The sequence below is a fragment of the Castor canadensis genome, chromosome 12, assembly GCF_047511655.1.
Source record: "Castor canadensis chromosome 12, mCasCan1.hap1v2, whole genome shotgun sequence".
In the NCBI taxonomy this organism is placed as follows: Eukaryota; Metazoa; Chordata; class Mammalia; order Rodentia; family Castoridae; genus Castor; species Castor canadensis.
Genome location: NC_133397.1, coordinates 110,861,829 through 110,885,476, shown reverse-complemented (window position 1 = coordinate 110,885,476; position 23,648 = coordinate 110,861,829). Strand labels below are relative to the sequence as shown.

Below are 23,648 nucleotides of genomic sequence, written 5' to 3'. Positions count from 1 at the left end.
GAAGTCTGTAAGAAAAAACAAACAACATACAAAAGTAAACCCATCAAAATCATATCACACTTCTCAACAGAAACATTAAAAGCAAGAAGAGATTGGTGTGAGGTCTTCCAGGCACTGAATGAAAATAACTTCAACCCTAGGATACTCTACCCAGCAAAACTATTATTCTACTCAGCAAAATTATCATGGAGCAACAAAAGTCTTCCATGATAAGAGAAACTAAAACAATATATGACCACAAAGCCACCACTGCAAAAGATTCTTCAAGGGATTGTACACACAGAAAGTGAAACCAACATAACCATGAAAGGGCAGGCAGTACCAAACTACAGGAAAGAAAAAAAAAAAGCAAGAAAGCAGAGAGTAACATCGATTTAGTTACACACAATCAAACCCTCAAACAACTAAGACAACTAAATGACAGGAATCACCAAATACCTATCAGTACTAACACTTAATGTTAATGGATTTAACTCCCCCATCAAAAGGCACCGTTTGACAAACTGAATTAAAAAGGAAGATCCAACAATTTGTTGCTTACAGGAGACTCATCTCACCGACAGAAATAAGCATATGCTTAGGATGAAAGGCTGGAAGAAGATTTACCAAGCCAATGGCCCCCGAAAACAAGCAGGAGTTGCAATACTTATCTCTGACAAAGTAGACTTCAAACCTACATTGATCAAACGAGATAAAGAAGGACATTCCATACTAATAAAAGGGGAAATAGACCAAAAGGAAATAATAATCATCAATCTGTACGCACCCAATGTCAACGCACCCAATTTCATCAAACATACTCTGAAAGACCTAAAAGCATATATAAACGCCAACACAGTGGTTGTGGCAGACTTTGACACTCCATTATCATCAATAGATAGGTCATTCAAACAAAAACTCAATAAAGAAATCCAAGATCTAAAATATGCAATAGATCAAGTGGACCTAGTAGATGTCTACAGAACATTTCATCCAACCTCTACACAATATACATTCTTCTCAGCAGCCCATGGAACCTTCTCCAAAATAGATCATATCCTAGGGCACAAAGCAAGCCTCAGCAAATATAAGAAAATAGAAATAATACCGTGCATACTATCTGACCACAATGCAGTAAAAGTAGAACTCAACAACAAAAGTAAAGACAAAAAACATGCAAACACCTGGAAACTAAATAACTCATTATTTAATGAAGAATGGATCATCGATGAAATAAAAGAGGAAATTAGAAAGTTCCTGGAAGTCAATGAAAATGAAAACACAACCTACCGGAACCTATGGGACACAGCTAAGGCAGTCTTGGGAGGAAAGTTTATAGCCATGAGTGCATATATTAAAAAGATTGAAAGATCCCAAATCAATGACCTAATGATACATCTCAAACTCCTAGAAAAACAAGAACAAGCAAATCCCAAAACAAATAGAAGGAGAGAAATAATAAAAATAAGAGCTGAAATCAATGAAATAGAAACCAAAAAAACCATACAAAGAATTAATGAAACAAAAAGTTGGTTCTTTGAAAAAATAAACAAGATCGATAGACCCCTGGCAAACCTGACTAAAATGAGGAGAGAAAAAACCCAAATCAGTAAAATTAGGAATGCAAAAGGGAAGATAACAACAAACACCATGGAAGTCCAGGAAATCATCAGAGACTACTTCAAGAACCTATATTCAAATAAATTTGAAAATCTTGAAGTAAGATTTCTAGATACTTATGATCATCCAAAACTGAACCAAGAGGACATTAAACACCTGAATAGATCTATAACACAAAATGAAATTGAAGCAGCAATCAAGAGTCTCCCCAAAAAGAAAAGTCCAGGACCTGATGGATTCTCTACTGAATTCTATCAGACCTTTAAGGAAGAACTAATACCAACCCTCCTTAAACTGTTCCATGAAATAGAAAGGGAAGGAAAACTGCCTAACACATTTTATGAAGCCAGTATTACACTTATCCCAAAACCAGGCAAAGACACCTCCAAAAAGGAGAACTATAGGCCAATCTCCTTAATGAACACTGATGCAAAAATCCTCAATAAAACATTGGCAAACCAAATCCAACGACACATCAAAAAGATCATTCACCATGACCAACTAGGCTTCATCCCAGGAATGCAGAGATGGTTCAACATACGAAAATCAATAAATGTAATCCACCACATTAACAGAAGCAAAGACAAAAACCACTTGATCATCTCAACAGATGCAGAAAAAGCCTTTGATAAGATCCAACACCATTTCATGAGAAAAACTATAAGAAACGTAGGAAAAGAAGGAAAGTACCTCAACATTATAAAAGCTATATATGACAAAGCTACAGCCAGCACTATACTTTAAGGTGAAAAACTGAAACCATTCCCTCTAAAATCAGGAATGAGACAAGGATGCCCATTATCCCCACTCCTATTCAACACAGTACTGGAATTCTTAGCCAGAGCAATTAGGCAAGAAGAGGGAATAAAAGGAATATAAATAGGTAAAGAAACTGTCAAAATATCCCTATTTGCAGACAATATGATCCTATACCTTAAAGACCCAAAAAAACTCTACTCAAAAGCTTCTAGACACGACCAACGGCTACAGCAAGGTAGCAGGATATAAAATCAACATAGAAAAATCATTAGCATTTCTATACATTAATAATGAACAAACTAAGAGAGAATATGTGAAAACAATTCCATTTACAATAGCCTCAAAAAAAAATCAAACACCTAGGAGTAAACTTAACAAAAGATGAGAATGACCTCTACAAGAAAAACTATATACTCCTGAAGAAATGGAATGAGGAAAACTCAATGGAGAGATCTCCTATGCTCATGGATTGGTAGACTCAACATAGTAAAAATGGCTATACTATCAAACGCAATCTACATGTTTAATGCAATTCCCATCAAAATCCCAATGACATTCATTACAGAGATTGAAAAATCTACCATTAAATTTATTTGGAAACACAAGAGACCACGAATAGCCAAGGCAATACTCAGCAAAAAGAACAACGCTGGAGGTATCACAATACCCGACTTCAAACTATATTACAAAGCAATAGCAATAAAAACAGCAGGGTACTGGCACAAAAACAGACATGAAGACCAGTGAAGCAGAATAGAGGACCCGGATATGAAGCCACACAACTATACCCAACTTATCTTTGACAAAGTCGCTAAAAATATATGATGGAAAAGACAGCCTCTTCAACAAAAAGTGCTGGGAAAACTGGTTAGCAGTCTGCAAAAAACTGAAACTAGATCCATGTTTATCACCATATACCAGTATTAACTCAAAATGGATCAAGGACCTTAATATCAGACCCTAAACTCAAAAGTTGGTACAGGAAAGAGTAGGAAATACTTTGGAACTAACAGGTATAGGCAAGGACTTTCTCAATGGAACCCCAGCAGCTCAGCAACTAAGAGATAGCATAGATAAATGGGACTTCATAAAACTAAAACGCATCTGCTCAACAAAAGAAATGGTCTCTAAACTGAAGAGAACACCCACAGAGTGGGAGAAAATATTTGCCAGCTACACATCAGACAAAGGACTGATAACCAGAATATACAGGGAACTCAAAAAACTAAACTCTCCCAAAATTAATGAACCAATTAAGAAATGGGCAAGTGAACAGACTTTCTCAAAAGAAGAAATTCAAATGGCCAAAAGCACATGAAAAAATGCTCACCATCCTTAGCAATAAAGGAAATGCAAATCAAAATCACACTAAGATTCCACCTCACCCGTTAGAATAGCCATCATTAGAAACACCACCACCAACAGTTGTTGGTGTGGATGTGGAGAAAAAGGAACCCTCTTACACTGCTGGTGGGAATGCAAATTAGTACAACCACTCTGGAAACAAATTTGGAGGCTTCTTAAAAATCTAAACATAGATTTACCATATGATCCAGCAATACCACTCTTGGGGATATACCCAAAGGAATACGACACAGGTTACTCTAAAGGCACTTGCACACCCATGTTTATTGGAGCACTATTCACAATAGCCAAGTTATGGAAACAGCCAAGATGCCCCACTTCTGATGAATGGATTAAGAAAATGTGGTATCTATACACAATGGAATTTTATGCAGCCCTGAAGAAGAACGAAATGTTATCATTTGCTGGTAAATGGATGGAATTGGAGAACGTCATTCTCAGTGAGGTTAGCCTGGCCCAAAAGACCAAAAATTGTATGTTCTCCCTCCTATGCAGACATTAGATCAAGGGCAAACACAACAAGGGGATTGGACTTTGATCACATGATGAGGCAAGAGCATACAAGGGAGGTATGAGGATAGGCAAGAAACCCCCCAAAAAACATGATAGCATTTGATATCCTCAATGCAAAGGAACTAATGCAGAAACTTTAAAGCGACAGAGGCCAATAGCCAAAGGGGACCAGGAACTAGAGAAAAGGTTAGTTCGAGAAGAATTAATTTAGAATGTAACACACATACAGGAAGGCAATGGGAGGAAACTCCCTGTGTAGCTATCTTATCTCAACTAGCAAAAACCCTTGTTCCTTCCTATTATTGCTTATACTCTCTCTTCAACAAAATTAGAGATAAGGGCAAAATAGTTTCTGCTGGGTAGAGAGGGGGTAGGGGTAGAGAGGGAGGGGCGGGGGGGAGGTTAAGGGAGAGGGTGGGGGGAATGGGGGAGAAATGATCCAAACATTGCATGCAAATATGAAAAAAAATAATAAAAAGAATCCTTTAAAAGCAGAAAACTACAGTGGAATTAGTCCATCGACTAGAGCAGTGGAATCAACTCTCAACCAAAGATCAATTAGGGACAGTAAATAAGGGGCAGACTAGCTAATCCAAAAATTCCACCTGCTATACACACTACAACCCAAAAGACGACACCAGTAAGACTCCCCCCAAATAGCAGACATAGCCTGCTTTTCTTGGCCAAGTGATTCAAAAACTGAACATGAAAACCCTTTTAATGTTAAAAAAAAAAATTGAGAAGTGTACTTCTTTACTATTTACAGTCAGCTTGGCTTTCTGAGAATAATTGAAACCAACATGATTAAACAATACACTGGTATTTTTACTTCAGTGAAATTCACATTGAAAAGATGGAGGATACTAATATATCACAGAGCTTCTTCAGCTTGCTGCCGAAAACGAACAAAATTCTAAACATCCACATCACACAGGATTTCACAGTCTTTTCGCCACACAGTGGCCATGGGTGAATCACTGCTGCTCACAGCAGTGCACGTGAGAGTCACATGAATGCCTCTTACAGCAACTGTGGTTTCAGAATGTGCCCTTATCTGTGGCTTGAGAAAATCATCTGAGGAGGAAAATGCAGCAGGAGTCAAGTCAATTATCCATTTTTGCTTTAGATTCAATTTTAAAACAAATCCTGTAAAGCACTGAGTCTGTTTACACAGTGGCATATTAAGGCTGAAGGAGACTATACAGCTAGAGACCCAGCCTCTTGATTAAGATGGAGAAAATGAAGTCCATAAGAGTCAAGTGGCTCAAGCGGCAGACCTAGGATCCAGCATTCTTTCCACTGTTCCTTGTATGCTTAGAATGCATTTCTTAAGCATGATCAGCTAGTGGGGGGAACAGAGAAATCTTGTATTAGAATTTCAAGTGCTAATTCTACTATCTTTTGTATGTATGTATGTATACATGCATGTGTGTATGCATGTACGTGACACATATATCTTTCCCTGCCAGCATAGAAAATGGGAACATGCACTTATTCTATTTCAAAGAAAATACCTATTTACAAATACATTATTTGAAAGTATTTATGCATACCTTTCAACATTAAACTAGTGGAAAATTCTCAACCCATCAAATATACAACTGAACACTGGTTTAGGACTGGCCAATAAACTGTATACTTATAAACGATATAATCGGACTGTTTCAGCGAAGCTATCACAGGAATTCTTAACTAGTATCTTCCCTGGATAACATTTCATTGTGTCATAAACGTGGTGAGTGGACTCTGGCATTATCACAATGAAACCCCTTGTACTATTAATTATGCTAATAAAAATAGTAAGAATTTTTTTTTTTTAAAAAGTGATCAGTTGGGGACTGGTGGAGTGGCTCAAGTGGTAGAGTGCCTGCCTAGTGAGACTGAGGCCCTGTGTTGAGTTCAAACCCCAGTACTGCCAAAAAAAAAAAAAAAAAAAAAAAGTGGTTAAGTGGCAAGGAAGATAAAATATACAGTATGTATGCAATTAAAACCAAGTAAAGTCAAAAGGGAATGCATGACAATACAAGCTGAATTTAATCTTTTTATCCTTCCTATTCTTTAGTGTATATTATATGCTTACAATGAAAACACATATATAACTTAGCATGTCATTTTGTTCATTTATAGGATTTTTTAACATTTATATCAGCATGCAGAATTTAATCTTTACTAGGTTACTAGGTTCTTAGCTTTGTCCTTTAAAATTTATGGAAGCATTTTATGAGTCTGAACTTCCAAGTGCCCTGAGTATGTTTAAGTAGATTGTGAAAACAGATCTGGCAATGCACAAGTACTCAAGTGAACAGAGACACTAGCGACACAGGCATGCTGATCTAACAGGTGTACACTTGGCCAATCATACGGCCAAAGATTCAACCAATTTCGAACTGAAAATCACAGAGAAAATAGTGCTTGTTGTCACATGTTCACACTTCTGTTCTTGTCACTGTTCCCTAACCAATACCATATAGCAACTGTTCATGCGGCATTTACATTACAAGAGCTATTACAAGTAATCTAGAGATGATTTAAAGTATACAGGAGGATAAGCATGAGGTTATGCAACATCAGCTTACATAGGACTTCCTTATCCACGGATTTTGTCATCTACACGGGGTCTCAGAACCAATTCCCCGTAAATGCTGAGGGACAACTGTACTACGTAAAGCTGAAACTCAGTTATTACACTTTAAAGGAAATATAAGTGTGAAGGAAAATTTCCAAGTTGAGGAAAAACAGTATAGATTTATATTTGAAATTCTAAGTACTAGAATCAGGATACCTTACCTATGAATATCCCAGTTTCCCCAAGAAAAAAATAAAACCCCGCATCAAAAAACCAAAGCAGGGCCAGGTCACTGGTGACTCACATGTATAATCCCAGATATACAGGAGGCAGATATCAGGAAGATTGCAGTTCAAAGCAAACGTGGGATAGTTTGCAAGACCCTTTCTCAAAAAAACCCTTCACAAAAAATGTGTACACCCTCATTCAAATCCCAGTACTGAAAAAAAAATTAAGCCTGATGTGCACTTATAATCCATGCACTTGGGAAGTGGGTTCCAGGACAGCCTGGGCTACATAACAAGACCCTGTCTCCAAAATAAGTGAGTTTATCCCATTTTTCACAGCAATGTGGTCTTCCTAAAAAGAACTATCTAGCTAGCTTCAGGAGAGGGAAATTAATCTCACCCCAAATTATATTAATGCTAACGATCATAAGGGGGGTTAACATCAGTTAAGTGCCAAACAGCCTTCTGTGTACTTCACAAATACTAACTGGCTGAATACACAAATCCTCTCATAATCCTCACTTTTCTTGCATGGAAACATACACAGAGACTAATAACCTGTTAAGCTAATGTCACACAACTAAAACAAGGGAGGCTGCGAATTCAAAATTCCATCTCACTGCTAGCAAGTAGTTTATCAGATACAGTAGAGATTCACTGAAGTTAGTCCTGAGTTTAAAAACTCACCTTGCTTGTTCCTGGCATATTTACAAGCTGTTTGCCGAGAGATGTGCTTGCTGTACGTTACAAGATGGCTAGCAATAGGGACACTGGAGAAACACTCAATCAGTTGGTCTCACTGTGCAGCCACAGGCAGTTGACAGAAGCGTGCAGGTTTGAATGATGTCTCTCTCACAGCAGAACAATTTGTTCTCAGCTGGACTCATACCTACCCATCTGCAAAACTTCCCCACCTTCATTTAGAGCTTAATTTACACCATGACATGACTAAGGCTATGTTAAATGTCACTTTTCACAATAGTTCTAAGGTCTTTTTCCAAGATACTCATGAATGAAGATTAAAAACACGAATTCACTCCACATAAAACTCTTATAGTGAAGGGCTGCAGGTGTAGCTCAAGTGGCAGAATGCTTGCCTAAAAGCATCCGTGGTTCAATCCCCAGCACCAAATTAAAAAAAAGAAAAGAAAAAGAAATCTACTTAGGGCTGCAAGTGTAGCCCAGTGGTAAAGCATGTTCTTGACATGGTCAGCACCCTGGCGTCAGTTTCCAGTACCCCCCTCCAAAAAAAGATTTTTTAAAATCCTATATTCCGATACTTAAATCCAACTCATACTTGCTACTAAACAACAAACTCAGAATTTTGTACAAGTCAAAAGTTTTTGTTTTGTGACATTTCACCTCTAGCAGAAATTCCACTGCTCTACTTTAAGTTAGAATTTCTCTGCTTCTTCCCTGAGCTCAGTGGTATTGCAAAGGAAGTGCTAATGACATCTGTGCACCAGGCTAGCATGTAGCATGGTACATCTATGATGCTAAAATGTGAGGATTTTTCCCCTTTGGAGATTTGGGGGCTCATTTTAATCCTAACAGTGCTCATTATGCCTTCACTAAACCTCCCCAGCAGTGTCACTCTTGACTGTACTCCTCCCCAAGAGTTCTCCCGTGAGTCACTCAGCATTAATATAGGTAATCACTGACCTAATAATCACTTGTAAAGAAAATCATGATTAAATTTAAGGCAATGAAATTTAAGGCAATTAAATTATACACATGGTATAAACAACTTTGTAGCCAGTGTTAGTGAAAACTATAAAGTAGCTCTATTTGGGGAAAGAGTAATTTTCTCTGTCTTTGAAGAATAAAAGGATTTTCAAGGCAACTCAAAGGATGCCTGACATACTTTGCAGCCTTTCTACAGGATAGTATTGTCTTAAAGATATATAAAAATATATGCACTGAACAGCTTTGTGGATTTGAACCCCACAGAACCTTCTCAAACAAATCTACACTGAAAGAGATTAAAAGACAGTAAAGGTAAAGTGCAACACACTCCCAACACAGAACCATTATAGCAAGCAACTAGAATATACCAGCACAGCTGTTTAAGTTATCAAAACAGCAGGTGTCTAAACAGAATTATATGGATCGATCTGGTCATCAGCTATTCACATAAAAAAACACTTAGTGGAGGATGGACAGTGCTGGATTCCTGGTTGCAAACTCTGTCAATATTAGTAACCTTTTATTCACCTAAAAAAGGTTTCTTGTTCTCACAGATGGAGTCACTCCAAGACTGAACAAAGGCATCATCAACTTGAATCAACACCAACTTTTATACCTAAATTTCACTCTGAAATTTAATCGTATGACTTATTCTCCCAGGAGTACACAGACATGTTCTCATTCTCCATAAACACGCCCTTCATTTTTTTCTCTCTGAAATAGTCTCATGATTCTGAACTCATGTGCTCAAGCAATCCTCCTGCTTCGTCTCCCAAATAGCTGGGACTACAGGTAGGCCCACTGTACCCGGCTTCCATTTCTTTTCCCTGAAAGTTCTCCAAAAGTCTGAAGACAACTAAATTTTTTTTTTTCTTTTGCTTTGTGGTATTGGGGCTTGAACTTAGGGCCTTAACCTTGAGCCACTCTACCAGCCCTATTTTTGTGAAGGGTTTTTTGAAATAGGGTCTCATGGAACTATTTGCCCTGGCTGGTTTCGAACCACGAACCTCTTGATCTTTGCCTCCTGAGTAGTTAGGATTACAGGCATGAGCCACCTGCACCCAGCACAACTAAAATTTGAAGATTTCAAATACAAGATGAAAAACTCTTAAGGAGTTGGAAAAGGCTGGGGGTATGGCTCAGTGGCAGAGCATTTTCCCGACACGTGTAAGGCCCTGGGTAGGAGCCCTGCACTAAAGCAGAGACAGAGAGAGATTGGGGGGGGGGAGGGGCGGCATGAGTGAGTGTTTAGATAGTTTTTAAAAACTGAAATCTCTATCCAGGCATAGCAGTACACACTTATAATCCAGCACTTGGGAGACAGAGGCAGGAGAATCATGAGTTAGAAGCCCTGTCTCAAAACAAGTGAAGCCTTTCACTATTCTTCTCTAGGTCCAAGCATGGACTCCCTTTAATTTGCATAGGCTGATGATACAATTTGTCTTTGGTTGTTTTTAAAGTGGGAGTCTGAAACACAAAATTATCTTTAAAAGTATTCCCCCCTTGAACGATCCCCCAAATGTACTGAACTAACATCCAATAATCTTTATTTCCTAAAACTACAAATATCTCAGTATTAGTAGACCAGACGAAGACCAAAGGTCTCAGCAAAGGCCTTATCTCTGTCTTAAAAACTCCACTCATGCTACTCTATAGGGATGTGGCTGGAAAAATGATGAATTATTAAAGTTCTTAATATCATGTGGAGCCAGAGGGACTATTAATGTAGCTGTGCAGTACCATCAAGGTGTAAATTATTTACAGAATGTACAGAGCAGTCACAACAGTGTGAGGAAGACAAAATCAAGTTTCAGAGATGCAGCATTTTCTTCTGCCCAGTCACATATGTGCACTACTGAGTCATCAAGTACAAAACAGAGCATTGGAAGGATGAGCTGTGGACTTCAACACAACAAAGCCTCTAATAAACAGGCTCTTTGCAAAAGTTAAAACATAAGAAAACAGATCTATGATGACACATGCCTATAATCCTAGCTACTCGGGAGACTGAGGCAGGAGCATCACAAGTTCAAGGTCAACCTGGACAACTTGAGAGACCCTCGCTCAAAGCTGAAAAAAAACCTCAAAAAACCAAAAAACCTAAAGAAGGCTGTGGATATAGCTCAGCAAGGACAGATCCAATCTCTAGTACCACCAAAAAAAAAAAAAAAATTTATATATATATATATATATATATATACGTATGTCTAATATTTGGGGTATGACAATGCTTCATTTATTTATCTAGCATAATAGATACTTTCTTTTGTGAATAAAGTCCTATTTTATAAGACCATACATAGCACAATTTAGTTTTAAAAATAATACTCAGGGTCACTATTATATCCAATTATTGTGCTGTGATTTAACATGCTGATGATCTGAGTAGCACTGGGAGTATAATGAGCTAAACACAAGAATCTGAAACAACACTTAAAATCCTGTCTGCTTTTACAGGTTTGCTCTTCCTTTACCACTAATGCTTTACACTAAAAGCCCTCACTTTTTGGAACTGCTAGTCTTCCTGCCTGTAATGGTCTACTTACCTTTTTTCTAATTTGGTGCTTCTAATCGCCAGGCTAGGGAACCCATGAGCTCATTAGCACTCTCTGAATTAGGAGTCAGTAAGGTCTGAGTGACAGTTTTCTCTACAAATGATTCCTGGAATCATTTCTGCTTTACAGTTAAACAAGAGACAGCAGGAGATATTGAGTAAATATCTTCAGGATAAATAAAATCCTGTAAGACATTAAGACAAGTTAAACTTTCTATCCTTCACCTGTACTACTTATTTGCAATATATTGTACAATACCTATACATATACACCAACTATATGGCATGCTGGAAAAGGCAAAACTAAGGAAACTGTTCGAAGATCAGTGGTTGCGATGGATTCAGGAGGGAAAAGAAAGGTGAATAGGTGAGACACAGAAGATTTTTAGGACAGTAAAAGCGTTTTACATACTGTAAAAGTATGTGTTAAAAAAACCCATAAAACATAGAAGAGAAAGAGTAAACTCTATAAGCTGGGACATGGCTCAAATGGTAGAGTACCTGCCAAGCAAGCATAAGGCTGGGAGTTCAAAACCCACTATTATAGAAAAAGGTAAATTCTACACTATGAACTGTTGATAATTATAATGTATCAATATTGACTTATCAACTATAACAAATGTGCCACATGAATGGAGGATCAAAAAAGTAAATGAAGTAAAAATTAGTTAAAAAAAAAAAAAGCTGTATCTTCCAATACTTTCCATGTGTGCACATGGAATTACAACAAGGTGCTACAGAGTTTGTACCTAAAGAATCCAGTTAAGTTTTGAAAAAATAGTATCTTAAGAGAGTGTCTCATGTAGGGTTAGCAAAAAAGTCTCTAAATAGGTTTCAGAAAAACAGGATTGGGCCCAGGGTGCAGCTCCCTGGTACAGTAAGATGCCTAGCATGCAAAGAAACCCTGTGTTCCATCCCCTGCACCGGAAGAGGGGGAGGGGGGGGCGGATTAATAACTTTTGTCCATAATCATTTTGATAAGTACCACAAGTTTAAGCATTTGAGTTTGATCATCCAGATCATTGCATGTGTTTTAAAAATCCAGAATTGAGAACGCAAGTGTACTTGGTGGTTTTATGGCTAACAGAAATTGCTGAAGACTGTTTCATGTGTCAATAAAATAGCACAATACTACGTTTTAGTGTTCTAAGAGTTTTTCTGCTTTTTTTCTTTCTTTTTTTGTGGTTCTGGGAATTAAACCCAGGGTAAGCAGTGTACCACTTCAGCTATGCCTCTAGCTCTCCAAAACATTTCACTTCAACGGAAAATGTTAATTTCATTACAGGACATCTAGGTGGTGGTGCACACCTGTAATCCCAGGCCTCGGGAGCCTGAGGTGAGAGGATGGTGAGTTGGAGGTCAGCCTGGTTACATAGCAAGAGCCTGTTTCAAAATCAAAAGAAATTTCTGAATGTCACTTGGCTTTAGGGAACATGTCTTGATTAAACAGAAATCAAATTTAGACATAAATACATCATAGCTAAAATTACTTCCAATTACTGTTGTGTACCAATGAAGGATTGTTTATATTTCTCAATACTGGACATCCAACCCAAGAACGCTCACATTTTGACAAGCACTCTACCACTAAGATACATCCCCAGCCCTAATGGAGGGATCTTAAAAAGTAGGCCACATTTCTCTTCCTTTTTTCTTTCTTTCTTTTTTTTGGGGGGGAAGGGGCACTTGAGTTTAAACTCAGGGCATCACACTTGTGAGGCAGGTGCTCTACCACTTGAGCCATGCCTCCAGCACACTTGGTCACATTTATTTCAATCACAGCTACATGAAGTCACAGTCTTTAAACCTGTGCCAGATTTATTATCATAATATGTCCCAAGAATTTCTTAGAAAAAGGAATTTGCTGTGTAACAAAGATGATGTGCTAGGTTTACTTCATACTACACTGAACTGGCAAGAATTTCAAAATTTAATTTGAGTCAAAACAACAAGACCTAGCTACTAGGTGTCGCCAAAAAAACAGAAGCCATGTTACATGTAATTCTATGCTTCATTCAACATTTGAGTTTTTTCTTTCTTTTTAATTTTGGCAAATGGGGGTTGAATTGGGCTTTGCACTTGCTACACAGGCCTCTACCACTGAGTCCACCACCAAACCCACTTGGTTAATTTTCTCCATGAATATATGCGGTAGCTTTCTTTCCTATCTATGCTAACCTATATGTAAAATTCTTAACCTCTACCAAACAGACCTTCCATTTGTAATCTATGTCCAGTGAAAATACAAATAGTCTCTGCATTCTAAATTCACCCTAAATTAGTCTTTCTTAAAGTGATGATTCTTTTTTGGAGACAATTCTGTTAGAAAAAAATTAACAAACGTGTTGCTCAGGAGGTGGCAGAGAAATAACTGTATATTGGTAACCAAGATCCCGTAATTTCGAGTCACACCTACTGTTGTTTCTAATGGCACTAGGCTGACTAAGACCAATTCACTCTCTAGGTGCCACTACCTAATACAGGCCCATCAAGATGAAAACCCAGCAGCGGGGACTCCAGGAGAACTCATGCAACTACTATACTTGGTTTTCAATATTAGACAAAGAGGTCTAGTCTAATATTCTAGGTTCCTTACTACAAGGAAATGCACTGAAAACAATTCAGGCATCACGTGATTTTATAAAAAATACCCCTTCCCTTCTTCATGGTGATGCCTGAATGGGCTCAAGAATTCCAATTTACAAAGAGATTCTGGGTTAGTAATGGATCTCCTGAAACGCGATCAGGGATCAAAACTGCAACACCAAATGAGACAATACAGGAAGGGGTGACAAAAGCCAGTTCATGAGTCTGTGGACATCGTGTTTATAAGATCACGTGCTTGAGGATCTGAGGCCCGCCCCCCAACCATCTAGAATGTATATCCAGTGCCCAGGACCCTGAGTCCATAATCAAATACCCCTGGCCCAACTCCTCCCCAGCCTGGCAAATCAGATGGCCTGGTCTTCATACAAGTCCCCAGAAGCTCTCTCAGGTTCCCACCGCCCCAAACCAGTTCCCTCCACGCCCTCGGACCAGGCCCCTTCGTGGGTCCCCCGTTGGGCCACTCTACTCACAGGCTGGTGGCGTCGGGGGGCAGCGGTCCCGACAGCGCCCTCCAGCTGGGCGCGGGCAGCTTTCTGCGACTGCAGTCCAGCACAGGGATGCGGCACGAGCAGGGCGCGGGGCAGAGGCCCGCCCGGACTGCGGGCAGCAGGAGGACCGCGTGGGCGAGGAAGAGGAGCCGGGAAAGGGGTCCCGACCCACACCCCAGAAGCTGCTCCTCCCGCGCAGGGGCACCGGCGCCATTTTCCCCTCAGAGGGACCGGACCCGGAAGAGCCAGCAGCTCGGAAAGGCGGATCGGCAGAGACGTCTCGAGGCTGCGCGACCACCCGAAGCCCCGGCTCTCACCGGTACCCTCTAAAATAAGGTGCGAGGCGGATGCGGCGCCACAGTGGGGGCGGCGGCTAAGGATCTACGCTGAGGACTTAGAGGCACCGTGCGTCAGCCCCGCCCCGCGACGCAACGTCCTCACGCTCACAAGCCAACCAATCGGTGGCGAGGAAGGAGGTTGCGTCGGGGGGCGGAGTCAGGGCCAGAGGCCGTCCTGTGCCTTTAGGAGGAGGATGCTAAGGTGTCCTGCGTCTTGGGGGCCCCGCTGCAGTTTTGCCGCCGTGCTTCCGCTGGGGGGCGCAGTGGCTCCTTCAGAGGGAAAGGTGAGTCCAAAATCCTCACCATGATTGATGTCTGCAGGAGTGGTGGGAAGGGATCTTTTATCTTCTCTGGGCTCCAAGAGTGGGGAATGGCAGAAGGACTGCCTTCCAAGCCGCAGTCGCAAAGGGGCGCAGGTGCTTCCACGCTTAGCCTTGGCCATGGTCGACCTCCAGAGCCAAGCCAGGCCTCCTCTGCCCTCTGCTGCCCGTCTGCAGCGCGTGCTGCTCTGCAAGTGGACAGCAAGTCTCTCTCTCTAGCAAAGCGTATTGCCACTGTGGAGGAAATGTAATTCCTGATGGCAGAGATGCTGTTTATTCATCTGTGCATCTATGGTAGCTTGGAGTTCAGCAAATGCTGGATTCTGAGACCCTGAATGTCTCTAAGGAAATTATTCTTTCCTTCTTTTCAGAAAGTGAAGACGCTCACCTTAAGGTACTTTAAGCTCACTCAACCATGTGTCATATCTAAAGTTATAAATAAGACTTTGCGAATGATAGTAATGGTTCACCTATATATTGTGCGTTTATACTTCTCAAAGAGCGTTTGCAAACCGGGCATTGTGCAACAACCTTGTAATTCCAGCATGGGATAAAATCAAAGTATCTGTTACCTTTATTTTTAGCAGTGCTGAGGTTTTGAACTCAGAACCTCATGCTTTCTAGGCAGGTGCTCTACCACCTGCCACCCCATTAACTCGATTATTCCCTCAGTGAATTGAAATTAGCAAGACAGGTATTGCTGATGACAGAACAAGCTCAGAGTGATTAAACAACCAAGGCAGAGGCCAGGATTCACAATATTGTGGGTTTTCTGCCTTGTAAATAAAAGACATGAGCAGGTCAAAAATAAAAATAATGCATAGATGTTAGGGTTGTACTAGAAAGACAACCTTTCCAAAGAAATCAATCTTTCCAATAGTGGGTTTAGAGTCATAATTATACTTTCTAAAAATCCTTTTCTGCAGGGCATAGTGGCATATGCTTATAATCTCAGCACTAAGAAGGCAGAGGCAGTAGGATCAACCTGGGCTACACAGACACCCTGCTTTAAAAAAAAAGAAAAATAATCTTTTCCCATGTTTTAATAATGAAGTTTTTATTGGAATGAAGCTATATCCAGTGCTCCAATTCAAATAAAAATTTTATTTAATTGTTTTGTGGTGCTGGAGATCAATAAGACCAATAGATCCAGTGCCTCCCATGGTTCAGGTCCTGTGAAAGAGCTGTGCCACTGAGCTACATCCCCCATCCTGAAGTCTTATTTTGAAAATTACTTTCACCCTCCCTCCCCTGGCTGGAGAGTGGGCTTAATAACCTCCCTTAAAAACTGGGAATAGACAGGAGCCCCACAATGAAATGAGCCAGCAGAGCACCTCCCCTCATTAAAGATCCACAGAGTCCCTATGAGCCAAATGGGCTCACTAGTAATTTATGTGCTCTAGGGCTGGGGATGTAGCTCAGAGCAGAGCACTTGCCTAGCATGCATGAGACTCTGGGTTTGATTCCCTACACCACAAGAAAGGAGGGAGGGAAGGAGATGATTATCTAAATGTTTCCTTCAAATGTTCTCATTATGAAAAAACAATAAACATAGCAATAAAGAATCACAAAATGATCCCCATATATCTAACTAGATTTAGCAAATTCATGTTTTTAATGGAGTTTAGTGACTCACTTCTCATGAATGATGGAATGAACGGATTTTGACATTCAGTACCCTATAATTGTCTAATCCTTGGTTGCCACAGTAACTGAGTAGAGATTTTAGAGTTCAGTAGAATCCAGAAGCAAAGAATAACCCAGTCCAGATTCAAAAAAATAAACAAACAAACAAAAGAAACCCCAACCCTACTCATACTCATTTTGGGGCTGGGAATATGGCTCAAATGATAGAGTGACTGGCAGACAGTGCAAAGCCCAGACCTTAATGTATGGCTCAAATGATAGAGTGACTGACAGACAGTGCAAAGCCCAGACCTTGATGTAAGCCCCATGCCTTTAGGAATATAAACCCCGTACCCTTACAATTTATTTATTTATTTTGGTGGTACTGGGGTTTGAATCCAGAGACTCATGGTTGCTATTAGGCATTCGACCACTTGAGTGCAGCCCTGTTTTGTATCTGATTTGTTTCAAGATAGGGTCTCACACTATTTTCCCAGGCTGACTTTTAACTGTGATCCTCCTAATCTCTCCCTCCTGAGTAGCTGGGATTACAGATGTGACCACAGGTGCCAGCCCCCTTACAGTTTAGCTGCTCTGAATCTCATCTCAGGATTTTGGTGTTTGTAAGGTCATAACAGGCTAGCCCAATCAATGTCATTCTCTTGTGCTAGAAATCTCGGGATCACCCACTTTTTGCTCTGTCCTTCCTGTCACATCCAATTAGTCACTAGACTTTGTTGACTCCTCCTCAGAAATAATTCAGATCTTCCCTAGCCCTTCACCTCCATTGCTACTTTTTGTTTTGTTTTGTGTTTTGAGAGAGGGTCACATTATATAGTCCAGGCTGGCCTTGAACCCATCATCCTCCTGCCTCAACCCCCCATGTGCTAGGATTGCAGGTGTACATCACCATGCCCAGTTCTACTTTGTTCAGCCCTTATCTCTCGTGGGTGCCGTTGTGATAACCTCGAATCCATCTCCTCCTCTAGTCTCTCCCCTCTCTCACTGGACGAACTTTCCAAAGTTATGAGCTTCATCCAGTTACTATCGTCTCTCTACATAAGAGTATTAGATGTTGCCAGTGGTTTTTATTTCATTACTTGTGCTTTTATAATGAACATGGACTATTTACTTAATAAAGTAAGTTAAAGACTCCCTATTGCTTATAACATGACACAGGCTCTCACACGGCTGCACAGTTGGGTCTCGCTCTAACTACCTCCCACCCTTCCCAGGTCTCCTCACCACTTTCTCCATTTTTCCATGGGGCTGTGAATGTCAACACTTACTTCCACAAGCTGCTTCCCCTGTCAGCTTCCCTTCCTCCTCTGCTCTGCCTGGACATTTCCTACTCCTTCTAGCTTCTTCTTCTGTAAAGACCTCTGACAATTCTAGGCATTTCCTTTCCACCTCCATTCTTTGACAACAGTCCATGGCACACGTGCACACCACACACGTGCACACACACATGCACACGACTTCCATGTCATCCCTTTGTGTTGAAATGATTTTTTCTTGGTGTCCTCCCTGGTCCTCTACTAAATATGCATAAATCTATTTAAAATGCCTTTTGTAGCTGGGCAGTGATGGCTCATGACTGTAATTGTAGCTACTTGGGAAGCTGAGGTCTCAAGGATTGAGGGTCAAGGCCAGACCCTGTCTCAAAAATGATCAGAGCAAAGTGGACAGGAAGGTATGGTCAAGCAATACAGTGCCTGCTTTGCAAGTGGGAAACCCTGAGTTCAAACCCCAGTCCTAACCAAAATAATAATAATAGTAATAATAATATTGCATTTTTTCTCCTTCCATCTCTTCCTTCATCTCCTTCTCCCACTAAAGCAAGGAAGGAATAATGACCATAATTGTCACTACTGTTTATTATCATTGAAGGAAAATATAAAGCCAGTAACAGATAAATAAGTTGGACTTCATGAAAATCTACAATTTTTGGGACTGGGGGTGTGGCTCAGTGGTAGAGTGATTGTCTTGTATGTGTGAGACCCTGGGTTTGATCTCCAGTACCTCAAAAAAAGTCAGAGACTCTTGTGTTAATACACAAGAACACTATTAAGGTGTAGCTCAGTAGCACAGTGCTTACCTATTGTACACAAGGCCCTGGGTTCAAGATCCAGCACTGAAGAAAAAAAATAATAAAGCCAGAACACAGGGTAAAAAAGCAGCCCATGAAATGGAAGGAAATACTTGTAAATTAAGTGTGATATAAAGGATTAATAGCCAGAATATTCAAAGTGCTTATACTACCTAATAACAACAAAAAAACTCCAATTTTAAAAAATGGGCAAGGACGTAGACATTTTCAACAGATACCCAAATGGCCAAGCAGCATATGAAAAGATGGAAACACAAATCAAAACCACAATTAGATACCACCATTAAAATACCAAAAATTTTTTATTATAAAAAATCAAAATAACAAGTGCTCCTCAGGATGTGGTAAAAGTATAATTTTTTTTTTTTTGGCAATATTGAGGTTTGAACTCAGGGCCTCACATTTGTTAGGCAGGTGATCTACCACTTGGTCCACTCCTGTAGCCCCTTTACCATATATATTTTTAAATGATAAAACCAGAAATCTAAAATGCATATTCGAGTCTTTCCTTTCCCTTTATTATCCATCCACCCCCTATGGCTACCACACATCCTCCCTATCAGCAAATCCAAAATGTATCTTAACCCTGACTACTTCTTTCCATTCTCTCTCACCTGAACCATTTCAGCAGCCACCACCTGAACTTTTCCCAAGCTTGTTCCCGTGACAGCCATCCACACAGCAAACACTAAGTACGACCTCCATAATAAGTAAATCAGAGCTCCAGCAATTTGCTACATTATTAGAGTAAGAGGAGAAAATCACGCCATGATTTCAGTATATAAAAATACATATATGAAGCCAGGAATGGTGGTACATGCCTGTCATCCCAAGCTGCCTGGGAGGCAGAGATCCAGAGGATTGTGATTTCAGGCCAGCCCAGGCAAAAAAGGTCATGAGACCTCATATCAATGGAAAAAGCTGGGCATGGTGGTGTGCGTCTGTCATCCCAAGTACCGTGGGAAACAGAAAATAAGAGACTCGCTGTCCAGGCCAGCCCAAGCAGAAAGCAAGAACTTATTTCCAAAATAACAAGAGCAAAAAGGGCTGGAGGTGTGGCTCAAGGGGTAGAGCACCTGTGTAGCAGGCACAAAACCTGAGTTCAAATCCCAGTACTGCCAAAATATGCATACATATATGACTATATATATATATATATATATATATATATATATGACACAGTATGTTGCATGCTATATGATAATATATATATAAATATAACTTTTGTATATACATGCATGTATACATAATATATATGTGTATGTATATATACGTACATATGTATGCATGACATAGTATGTTACATGGTATATGATAACAATATATATTTCATGTACTGAAATCTTATGGTTTTTTTTAATACATCTATACTATTTGATATATAATCCTATATATCACATAGAATACATGTAAATATTCATCATATATATCATATATATATAAAACATAAAACTCAAGGAGTATTTTTTTCTTTGAAGTTCTAGCAAGGTTTATTTTAGTAGAAAAGGATAAAGGATGGAGAAGTGGGGAAAAAAGAAACATTTCCCTGTCCCCACACAAGGAACGAGAGTACAGGCTCCAAGACATATGGTAAGAACTCCTGGCTGATATGGGAGAGAATGAATTTCCTCAAGTTGATAGAGTATTCACCCAAACCTGTAGCAGACTTCATACTTAGCAGTGAAACACTAAAATATTCTTTTCCAGGGCTGGGTGTGGACTTCAATGGTAGAGCACTGCCTAGCATGTGCACAGCCCTGGTTCAATTGCCAGCACTGCAAAAAAAACTTTCACATTAGGATCAAAACAGTGATGCCTATCACTTCTTCTACTGAACACTGCACTGGAAGTGCTGACCAGTACAAGACAAGATTAAAGAACAAGAACTATAAAGGAAGAAATACATATGCCCTTACCAGCCAGCATCAGTGGCTCAAGCCTATAATCCTAGCTACTGGGGAGGCTGAGATCAGGAGGATCTCAGTTCAAGGCCCGCCCAGGATAATGGTTCCAGAGACTCCCATCTTCAAAAACACCAGAGCAAAATGGACTGGATGTGTGGTTCAATTGGCAGAGTGCCTGATTTGCCAGCACCTGCTTTGCAACAAAAGCATGAAGCCATGAGTTCAAACCCCAGTTCCACAAAAAAAAAAAAAAAGAAAGAAAAAACTAACCATGGGATATGGTTATCTACAGAAAAAAATCCCAAACTATCTTCAAGTAATGTATTGGAATTAATTTTTGAAAGTTCAAAAAGGATGTGACAACAAAATAAACATACTGAATCAAATTCATTCTAATAAATCAGCAATTATAAAAGATAGCTTTCATGATGGTATATGCAATAGCAATAAAAACTAAAAGATACCTAAGATAAATGATGCCTAGAATAACAAATAGTAGAACAGAACAGAAAGTTCAGAATGAGAAAGCACTATGCTCCTGTCATAGCCACTCACCATTCCATCCCCTTTCAATGGCATCCTAATAAATGTTTGCTTTTCCTAAATAAATAGATAAAAAAGACTCATGTACACACCTACAATCCCAACACAGGGGAGACTGAGGCAGGAGAATTGAGAGATCTAAGTCACCTTGGGCTACATAGTAAGATCTTATCTTAAAAAAAAAGATACGTAGATCAAAGACATGTAAGAAAAAAATGTTTGAAGAACATTATAAATTATCAAAACATAAAAGACCTAAATAGTCAGAGATACACTGTGCTCTTATACTGAAAGAATCATTGTTATAAAGATGTGAAATTCTCTCAGGCTGACTTATCCATTGACTTTAATCCCCATAAAAATCCCAAATATATGTGGTGTTGCTTGGTGAAAACAACAGATCTGGGGGTTAAAAATGTAGAACCTGCTGTAACAGCTATCAAGATATATTTCAAAAGCTACTGTAATTTAAAAGTATAGTATTGACTCTGGGAAAGTTAGCTAAACCTTAGGTACACATCAGAGACTTGATTAGACTGCTGATTTATGACACAGGCAGAACTTAAGAGTGGCGATGAAAGATTAGTCTCACAAAATGAAGTGACCTCATTGGATAGTCATGTAAGAAAGGAAAAGAAACTGAATCTGTCCTCACACCATATACAAAGATCAATCACTTTGTAAAAAGTGATTTACAAAACCATGAGCCTTTCAACCATGAAACTTTTGGAAGAGAATATTGGAGTGTATTCTTTTCACTTTGGAGTGAAAAAGGGTGTCTTAAGATAAAAAAAAAGTCATTAATCAAAAAATAAAAATAAATTTAACTACAATAAAATAAACTTCCACTAGGCATGGTGGCCATGACTGTAACCCCAGTACTTGAGAGGCAGAGGCAAGAGGATTGTGAGTTTGAGGCCAGCCTGGACTATGTAGCAAGACCTTGTCTCAAGAAAAAATAAAAATAATTCACAGAAGACACCATCATAAAGAGATATTTGTGAGTTGGGGATGTAGCTCGGTAGTAAAGCATGTGAGGCCCTGGGGTTTAATCCTCAGCACTATGAGAGAGAGAGAGAAAGAGAGAGAGAGAGAGAGAGAGAGAGAGGTTTGCAATGCATATAATCAAGTATCACAAATTGCAAAGAATCCCTATAGATCAGTGAGATAAAATTAAATAACATGCACTCAGAAAAAAATAAAAATAACCAGGGCTGGGGGTGTGGCTCAAGTGGTAGAGCGCCTGCCTTGCAAGCTCAGCCTTGAGTTCAAATCCAATGCCAGAAAAAAAGTGTATGAAAACATGATCAAACTCAACATTATACAAAATCATAGATTTTATTTTACAATTTAAAAGTAAATTTTGCTGGCAGAGTGGCTCAAGTGGTAGAGCACCTGCCTAGCACGTGTGAGGTCCTGAGTTCAAACACCAGCACCACCAATATAAATAAACTTTTTAAAAAAATGTAAATTTCTATTTTCCACTTTTGTATGTTATATTTGACATTAGGATAAAATGACAATTTGGAATGACAAGTTAAAAATGAACACATGCATTCAATGCAATTCCAATAAAACTACTAAGAAAACCAGGTGCTGGTGGCTCACACCTGTAATCCTACTTACTTGGGAGGCTGAGATCAGGAGGATTGAGGTTCAAGGCCATTCTGAGCAAATACCTCATGAGATCCCATTTCTAAAATATCCAGAACAAAATGGACTGGAAGTGTGGCACAAGTGGTAGAGTGCCTGCTTTGTGAGCATGAAGCCCTGGGTTCAAACCCCCATACCACCAAAAAAAAAAAAAAACTAAGCAAGTATTTCATAAAACTTAGCATGTTGATCCTAAAGCTATAAAGAGTCAATACTATTTTTTAAAATTAAAAACAAACAATCAAAAGACCTACCCCTCCAGAGAGTAGGACTTAGAATAAGACCTTAGTTATTAAGAATGTGGAGAAAGGACCTAGAGATTGGCAAATTCTCAAACAGAAAAGAACAGAACAGAGAGGACAGAATAGAGTTATGCACACAGGAAACTTGAAAGCAAAGGTCACATTACAAAGAAATAAGAAAGGGGTTGGTTAAATATGCCAGGGGTTGGGAATGTGGTTTAGTGGTAGAACACTTGCCTAGAATGTGTGAGGCCCTGGGATCAATTGTTGGCATTACCGGCCCCCACAAAAAAGCTACAATCTGTTATTCATTAAAAAATAAAGTAAAATAAAATCTCTCATGCCATAACAAAAATAAAAATTCTAATAAATGATGTCAATAGAAAAACAAAGGTTTTAGAAGTATTGAGAATTTCCTTGTGCTTTCAGGATAAAGAAGGTGTGACAGAAATCATTCCTTGTCCCAAATCCAGTGTCCCATTCTTCTGTAATAAGCATGTGAAATTGGGTACATTTCCCAGGCTCCCCTGTTTTGTGAGATAACTAAG

General features: G+C 39.5%; 1 protein-coding gene across 3 annotated transcripts in view; it reads right to left on the bottom strand.

Moving 5' to 3' along the window:
- LOC141414927 (golgin subfamily A member 2-like) overlaps positions 1-14,795 on the bottom strand; it is a 94,147-nt gene extending 79,352 nt beyond the window's left edge. For all 3 annotated transcript variants that reach the window (XM_074050737.1, XM_074050736.1, XM_074050738.1), the window contains exon 1: positions 14,347-14,795. The gene's annotated coding sequence lies outside the window, so the exon portion shown is untranslated. The remainder of the gene's footprint in view (positions 1-14,346) is intronic.
- Positions 14,796-23,648: the final 8,853 nt, after the last annotated feature.